The following is an 8,922-nucleotide window of genomic DNA, read 5'->3' as shown; positions in this document are numbered from 1 at the left end:
CTTTGTATGATTTTTTTTACAACAAAATAATTTATATTTTTTATGTATTTAAATTTACTGTGAGTACTTTTTCTGAGGTGAGGTTGGTCTTAAAGCAGCAGCTTTTAATAATTCTGTCAATTTCCCAGGAAATCTCCCGGTATTTTATTTCCAGAGACCCCTCTGATACTCATTCATCTGAAACTCACTCACTTGGGACAGGTGACAGTAAGCTGTTTCTCTCTAAGGAGCGCAATTTATTTATTTATTTATTTTTAAAGAATTTTGGGGGGGCTTTCTGGTAAAAACAGGAAAGCTGCTAGACAAATTCTAGAAGAGCTGTAACACAAGGAGTGTGAGTTTTTATAGCAGTAACTACACATGGATTCTACCCTCATGAAATTGTAGTTGTCAGCAAACAGTTTAGGATTTTTTTATTGGTGTCATCCAGGGCCCAGTCCCACTGGATTGGCCTTGGGTTATATGGCTGATGGTCTATTGCAGCAGCAATGTACAGGGCTGTCTCATTTCCTATGCTGCCTCCCATCCATCCTTCTATGCCAGTCATCAAATTAGTAGCCTCTTCTCTAATCCCATAGGGCCTGCTGGCCTCTGGCAGCAAGATAAGGAAACTCAAGCACAAAAATGTTTAAGCAACGTTCTAAAATTTACATGCTGAGTAAGACAGCAATATTCAAAACATTTAAAACTAGCAAGATGTTGCTAGGAAACAGAATAGATACACACACATACACACAGAAAAAAGACAAAAAACCTGACCAATCAGAACAGACACCAGTATGAGCTCTAACCAGTCAGAAGAGAGGCCAGCTGTGAATGACCAGTACGGTCTCATTACCAAGAACAGGCTTTATTCCAGGAGCCTGGCAGCCTCTATTCTTGAATGCATCCCACTATACTGTCTCACCACTAGGCTTCACAGCAGAGCAGCCTGGTAGCCCATTTCAAGCCCTCCTGTGCCATTCAGGAATCTCTTCCTGCTCCACCTAAGCCTTCAGCAAAGCTGAAATAAATGACTCACCACAGGTTGAAAGGTTGATATTCACCTCTGTGTATAGCAGAGTCATGAAGGTGAGAGGGAAGAGTGAAGCTGGGCACACATTGAAAAGATGCAGTGTTAGGAGCATTTAGGGTAATCCACCACCTGGAGAAAAGTTATGAGAAGGCAAGACCAATCCACGAAGCAACTGGGAACAGCCATTTATACAAGGAGTCACACTAATTCAGCATTCCCCAAGAGCTTGATAAATCTTTGTTAGGGAAATAGATTTCCGGCAAATATATAGAATGTGGTTTCGAGATATTATCATTATTATTATGTTATTAAAGGAATGGGTGAGCCTGGAAGAGTAAAATGTTAGGAATGCTTAGCATAAACACATTGAAAAGCCAGGGGAAAGTTTAAGAACATCATCTTCGGCAGGGCACAGTGGCTCACGCCTATAATCCCAGCGCTTTGGGAGGCCGAGGTGGGCGGATCACGAGGTCAGGAGACTGAGACCATCCTGGCTAATACGGTGAAACCCCGTCTCTACTGAAAATACAAAAAATTAACCAGATGTGGTTGCGGGCTCCTGTAGTCCCAGCTACTTGGGAGGCTGAGGCAGGAGAATGGCATGAACCTGGGAGGCGGAGCTTGCAGTGAGCCGAGATTGCGCCACTGCACTCCAGCCTGGGTGGCAGAGCGAGACTCCGCCTCAAAAAAAAAAATCATCTTCAGAGTCAGACAGACCTCTAGGTGTGGCTCTGACATTCACAAATTAAGTGACCCAAATCAAGCTTCCTCCCATAAATCTCCTTAATCTGTACAATGGGTATAATAGTGGTGTCTGCTGCCATTTAGGCTAGCTGTGAGGGCTGACAAGAATAACACGTATGTCCAGTGGCTGGGCACAGTGAATGGAATGTTCAGTCAATGTTGGGCACTGCTGCACAGAGCAATGACATCACTACCGTCATCATCATCATGATCTCTGAAGCATTCTTTTTTTTTTTTTTTTTTTTTTTTTTTGAGACAGAGTCTCTCTCTGTCGCCCAGGCTGGAGTGCAGTGGCGCGATCTCGGCTCACTGCAAGCTCCGCCTCCCGGGTTCACGCCATTCTCCTGCCTCAGCCTCCCGAGTAGCTGGGACTACAGGCGCCCGCCGCCTCGCCCGGCTAATTTTTTGCATTTTTAGTAGAGACGGGGTTTCACCGTGGTCTCGATCTCCTGACCTTGTGATCCGCCCGCCTCGGCCTCCCAAAGTGCTGGGATTACAGGCGTGAGCCACCGCGCCCGGCCTGAAGCATTCTTAAGTGCGTAAAAATGTACTCACAAAATGAACCTTGCAGCAAGGTGGCCAAAAAGAAGCTTCCAGTGATCATCCCGTTGGCAGGAACACCAAAGTGAACAACTATCCACACAAAAAAGTACCTTCCTAAGAACCGAAAATCAGATGAGCAATCATATGTTAAGGAAATCACATCATGTTAAGGAAAGAGGCACTGAAAAGGGTAATAAAGACATTCTTGAATCATTTACACCACCCACCCCCATCCGCTGGCAGCAGCTGCTTGGTGCAAAGGATCTGTGCTTGGGGGAGGACAGAGCAGTAATTATGGGACTTTGCATTGGCACTCATTGCTGCCCTGTCACAGCAAAAAGAAACAAGGGGCAGAACTCTGCTGGTGCCCACAGGGGAGCATTGAGACCAGCCCCAGGCAGAGGCAAATCATCTATCCCAGTGGTAGGAACCTGAGCTCCAGCAAACCCTGCCACCCCAGGCTAAAGTGCCCTGGGGTCCTAAATAAACTTGCAGTGCAGGCCACAGGGACTGCAATTCCTGGGCAAGTCCTCCTGCTGTGCAGGGCTCGGAGTCAGTGAACTTGGGATGCACATGACCTAGTGAGACACCAGCTGGGGCAGCCAAGGTAGCGCTTCCATCACCCCTCCCCCAACCCCAGCAGCACAGCTCACAAGTTCAAGACGGATCCTTCCCCCTGCTTGAGGAGAGGGGAGAGTAAAGAGGACTTAGTCTTGCAACATGGAGAACAGCTCAGCCGCAGTCCAGAGGACACCAGGCAGAGTACTGAGGACCCCATTCCAGGCACTAGCCCCCAGACAACATTTCTAGACACACCCTGGGCCAGAAGGGAACCCACTACCTAGAATGGAAGGACTCAGTTCTGGCAGAATTCATCACCTGCTGGCTATAGAGCCCTTAGACCCTGAGTAATCAGCAGTGGTAGCCAGACAGGTCTCATCGCAGGCCTGCGGGGAGACTCAGAGCCATTCTGGCTTCAGGTGAGACCCAGCTCATTCCCAACTGTGGTAACCACAGGGAGAGACCCCTTCTCCTTCAGGAAAGGAGAGGGAAATGTAAAAGTGACTTTGTCTTGACACTTAAGTACCAGCTCAGTCACAGTAGGATAGCGCACCAAGTAGGTGCTTCTAGGCACCCAATTCCAGGCCTTGGCTCCTGGGTGGCACTTACGGACCTGCCTTGGGCCAGAGGGGAACCCACTGAACTGAAAGGAGAGACTCAGGACTGGCAGCATTCACCACAAGCTACCTAAAGAACCCTTGGGCCGGCTGGGCGTGGTGGCTCACGCCTGTAATCCCAGCACTTTGGGAGGCCGAGGCGGGCAGATCGCCTGAGGTCAGGAGTTCAAGACTAGCCTGGCCAACATGGTGAAACCCCGTCTCTACTGAAAATACAAAAATTAGCTGGGTGTGGTGATGCAAGCCTGTAGTCCCAGCTACTTGGGAGGCTGAGGCAAGAGAATTGCTTGAACCTGGGAGGCAGAGGCTGCAGTGAGCTGAGATCACGTCACTACACTCCAGCCTAGGCGACACAGCAAGACTCCATCTCACAAAAAAAAAAAAAAGAACCCTTGGGCCTTGAGTGAACATTGGTGGTAGCCAGGCAGCACTTGCCATGGGTCTAGGGAGGCGGCAGCCATGGGGAGAGACTCCTCTGCTTGAGGAAAGGGAAGGGAAGAGTGAGAAGGACTTTGTTCTGTGGCTTGGTTACTACCTCAGCTGCAGTAGAATAGAGTACCAGGTAGATTCCTCAGGTTCCCAACTTCAAGCCCTGGCTCTTGGATAGCATCCACCTGGGGCCAAGGGGAACTCACCACCTTGAAGGGAAGAACACAAGCCTTGCTGGATTTGCCGTATTCTGATTGTAGAGCTCTTGGGCTTTGAGGAACAGAGGCAGTAGCCAGGCAGTGGTCACTGTGGGCCTTGGGCAAGACCCAGTGCTGTGCTGGCTTTGAGTCTGACCCAGCACAGCCCCAGTGGTGGTGGCCAGAGGGGTGCTTGTATCACACCTCCCCCATCTCCAGGAAACTCAGCACAGAGAAAAAGACTCCATTTTTTTGGAGGAAGGTAAGAGAAAAGAACAAGAATCTCTGCCTAGTAATCCAGGAATTCTCCCAGATCTTACCTAAGACCACCAAGGTGGTACCTCAACCAGTCTGCAAGAGCCATAGCATTACTGAGTGTGGACTGCCCACTAAAGCAGATATGACTGCAGTGACCAAAGACTTGGACCACAGCACCCAAGACCCTTCAAATACCTGGAAAGCCTTCTGAAGAAGGATGGGTACAAATAAGCCCAGACTGTGAAGACTACAATACATACCTCACTCTTCAATGCCCCGACATCAGTGAACATTCACAAGCATCAAGATCATCCAGGAAAACACGACTTTACCAAATGAACTAAATAAGACACTAGAGATTAATCCCGGAGACAGAGATGTGTGACCTTTTAGACAGAGAATTCAGAAGAGCCATGTTGAGGAAGCTCAACTAAATCCAAGATAACACAGAGAACAAATTCACAATCCTATCAGATAAGTTTAACAAAGAAGTTAACATAATTGGAAAGAGTCAAGCAGAAATTCTGGAGCTGAAAAATGCAGTTGACATGTGGAAGAATGCATCAGAGACTCTTAACAGCAGAATTTATCAAGCAGAAGAAAGAATTAGTGAGCCTGAAGACAGGCTATTTGAAAATACAGTCAGAGGAAACAAAAGAAAAAAAATAAAAACCAATGAAGCATGCTCACAAGAACTAGAAAATAGGCCCAAAGGGGCAAAACTAAGTTATTGGCCTTAAAGAGGAAGTAGAGAGAGAGATTAGGGTAGAAAGTTTATTCAAATAATTAACAAAACAGAATGTCCCAAACCTAGAGGAAAATATCAATATTCAAGTACAAGAAGGTTATAGAATACCAAGCAGATTTAACAACAAGAAGGCTACCTCAAGGCATCTAATAATCAAATTCCTGAAGGTCAAGGATAAAGAAAGGATCCAAAATGCAGCAAGAGAAAATAAATAATAATATACAAAGGAACTCCAATACATCTGGCTATAGACTCTCAGTGGAAGCTTCATAGGCCAGGAGAGAGTGGCACAACATATTTAAAGTGCTGAAGGAGGGCCAGGCGCAGTGGCTCACACCTGTAATCCCAGCATTTTGGGAGGCTAAGGCTGGTGGAACACTCGAGGTCAGGAGTTCGAGGCTAGCCTGGCCAACATGGTGAAACCCTGTTTCTACTAAAAATACAAAAATTAGCCAGGTGTGGTGTGCATACTTGTAATACCAGATACTTGGGAGGCTGAGGCAGGAGAATCACTTGAACCAAGGAGGCAGAGATTACAGTGAATGAGATGGCGCCACTGCACTCCAGCCTGGGTGACAGAGTGAGACTCTGTCTCAAAAAATAAAAATAAAAAAGTAAATAAAGTGCTGAAGGAAAACAAAAACAAAAACTTTTATCCTAGAATAATATATCCAGAAAAAATATCCTTTAAACATGAAGAACAAACAAAGATTTTCTGAGACAAACAAAAGCTGAGGAATTTAATCAGTACCAAACCTGTCCTACAAGACATGCTACAAGGAATTCTTCAATATGAAAGGAAAGGATGATGTTAATGAGTAATAAGAAATCATCTAAAATTAGAAAACTCACTGGTAATAGTAAGTACACAGAAAAACACAGTATAACACTGTAACTGTGGTGTGTAAAAACTACGCCTATCTTGAGTAGAAAGACTGAAGGGTGAACCCATCAAAAATAATAACTACAACAACTTTTCAAGAATTAGAAAGTATAACAAGATATAAATAAAAGCAACAAAAAGTTAAAAAGTGGGGGATAAAGTTAAAGTATAGCATCTTTATTAGTTTTATCTTTGTTTATGCAATCAGTGTTAAGTTGTCATCAGTTTAAAATAATGGGTTATAAGATATAATTTATTTGCAAGCCTCATGGTAACCTCAAATCAAAAAGCATACAATAAAAAAAAAATACACCTAGAGCATTGGCTCATGCCTGTAATCCCAGCACTTTGGGAGGCTGAGACAGGTGGATCACTGGAGGTCAGAAGTTCAAGACCAGCCTGGCCAACATGGTGAAATCCCATCTCTACTGAAAATACAAAAATTAGCCAGGCATGGTGGTAGGTGCCTGTAATCCCAGCTACTTGGGAGGCTGAGGCACAAGAATTGCTTGAACCTGGGAGGTGGAGGTTGCAGTGAGCTGAGATTGTGCCACTGCACTCCAGCCCAAATAACAGAGTGAGACTCAGTCTCAAAAACAAAAACAAAACAAAACAAAAAAACAAAAACCCAATAAATTAAAACATACCACTTGAGAAAATCACCTTCACTAAAAAGTAGACAGGAAGAATGGAAATAAGGAAGAAAAAAAAAAAACCCACAAAACAACCAGAAAACAAGTAACAAAATGACAAGAGTAAGTCCTTACTTATCAATAATAACATCGACAGTAAGTGGACTAAACTCTTTAATCAAAAGATAAAGAATGGCTGCAGAGATTAAAACAAAAACAAGACCCAAAGATGTATTGCCTACAAGAAACACACTCCACCTATAATGACACATGTAGACTGAAAATAAAGGAATGTAAAAAGATATTCTATGCAAATGAAAACCAAAAAGAGCAGGAGTAGCTACACTTACATCAGACAAAATAGATTTCAAGACAAAACTATTCAAAGAGACAAGTTTGTTATATAATGATAAAAGGGTCAATTCAGCAAGAGGATATAATAATTATAAATATATATGCACCCAAAACTGGAGCACTCAGATATAAAGCAAATTATTACCAGACCTAAAGAGAGAAATAGGCCCCAATACAATAATATCTGGAGACTTCAGCACTCTAGTTAAAGCATTGGACAGACCATCCAGACAGAAAAATCCACAAAAAAAATCAGGGCCGGGCGCGGTGGCTCACGTCTATAATCCCAGCACTTTGGGAGGCCAAGGTGGGCAGATCACAAGGTCAGGAGATCGAGACCATTCTGGCTAACACGGTGAAACCCCGTTTCTACTAAAAATACAAAAAATTAGTTGGGCGTGGTGGCGGGCACCTATAATCCCAGTTACTCAGGAGGCTGAGGCAGGAGAATAGTTTGAACCTGGGAGGCAGAGGTTGCAGTGAGCCGAGATCACGCGGGTAGTGAGGATAGAGGGGAGAGGGAATGGGGTGGTTAATGGGTATACAAATATAGTTACATAGAATGAATAAGATCTAATATTTGATAATACATCAAGTTATTGTACATTCAAAAACAGCCAAAAGAGTATAATTGGATTGCTTGTAACACAAAGAAAGGATAAATGCTTGAGGTGATGGATATCCCATTTACCCTGATGTGATTGTTGTAAATTGTGTGTCTGTATCAAAATATTTCAGGTACCCTCATAAATATATATGCCCACTATGTACCCACAAAAATAAAAAAATTAAAATTAAAAATAATTTTTAAATATTCACATATACAGAATAAAAATCTAAGTAAGACAGGGTACAGTGGCTCAGACCCGTAATCCCAGTATTTTGGGAGGCCAAGGTGGGAGAATCACTGGAGGCCATGAGTTCAAAAGCAGCCTGAGGAACATAACAAAATCCCCATCTCTAAAAAACTTTAAAAGAAAATTAGCCAGGAGTAGTGGCATGAGACTCTAATCCCAGCTACTCAGAACGCTGAGGGAGTAAGATCACTTGAGCCCAGGAGGTTGAGGCTGCAGTGAGCTATGATTACACTACTGCACTCCAGCCTGGGCAACAGAGCAAGACCCTCTGTCAAACAAAACAAAACAAAACAAAACAAAACACACAAGTAGGGATGCTTGCATATTTCCTCTTAACTTCCAAATGACAGAGGAATAGAAAGCAATGCTAAAGTAGCCAGGCATGGTGGTGTGTGCCTGTGGTCCTAGCTACTCAGGAGGATGAGGCAGGAGGATCACTTGAGCCCGGGAGGAAGAGGTTGCATGAGCCGAGATCATGCCACTGCACACCAGCCTGGGCAACAGAGTGAGGTTCTGTCTGAAATAAAGAAGGAAAGAAAAAGAAAGGAAGGAAGGAAAAAAAGAAGGAAGGAAGTGAGGAAGGAAGGGAGGGAGGGAGGGAAGAAAGAAATGCTGCCAATCAGGAGTGGGAGAGGCCAAATCAGTGAGTGATGAGAGAGTTGCTGTGGGCAGGGAAATGGGCTGTGAGCTCAGGAGATTCCCAAGTAGCTAACCAGGGAAATTATAAAAAAGGGGGAGATTGTTAACGTGGCTTGAGGGAAGAAGAGAAGCCTTTGGGGCAGGGGTTTGATTGTCCACAGATCTGATAAGAGAATTGGGGAGCAGGTAAGTAGTGGTCATAAAACAAGGCAGGTGATGAGAAATGCACTGTATAGACTAAGAAGGCACCTCCATCGGTCAGATTTTATCCTTTGCTTTTTCATTGTCTCTCTGAGAAGTGTAAGGTGGTCATTGAATAGGACCAGTTGATTTCATCCTTTTACATAGTAACTTGATTAACATGTTTCTATGTAATTTTTGTCAGCATTGGTGAGGGGAGGGGAGGGCAGGGGAGGGCAGGGGAGTGGGGAGAGAGAAGGGGAGG

General features: G+C 44.4%; 1 non-coding gene across 1 annotated transcript; it reads right to left on the bottom strand.

Moving 5' to 3' along the window:
• Window positions 1-268: 268 nt before the first annotated feature.
• On the bottom strand, window positions 269-329 carry LOC116274314. The gene has a single exon (XR_004182942.1). It is a non-coding gene; the product is annotated as a U7 small nuclear RNA (small nuclear RNA).
• Window positions 330-8,922: the final 8,593 nt, after the last annotated feature.

The sequence above is a fragment of the Papio anubis genome, chromosome 3 (genome assembly GCF_008728515.1).
Source record: "Papio anubis isolate 15944 chromosome 3, Panubis1.0, whole genome shotgun sequence".
Classification (NCBI taxonomy): domain Eukaryota; kingdom Metazoa; phylum Chordata; class Mammalia; order Primates; family Cercopithecidae; genus Papio; species Papio anubis.
This window is presented reverse-complemented; position numbering and strand designations above follow the sequence as displayed.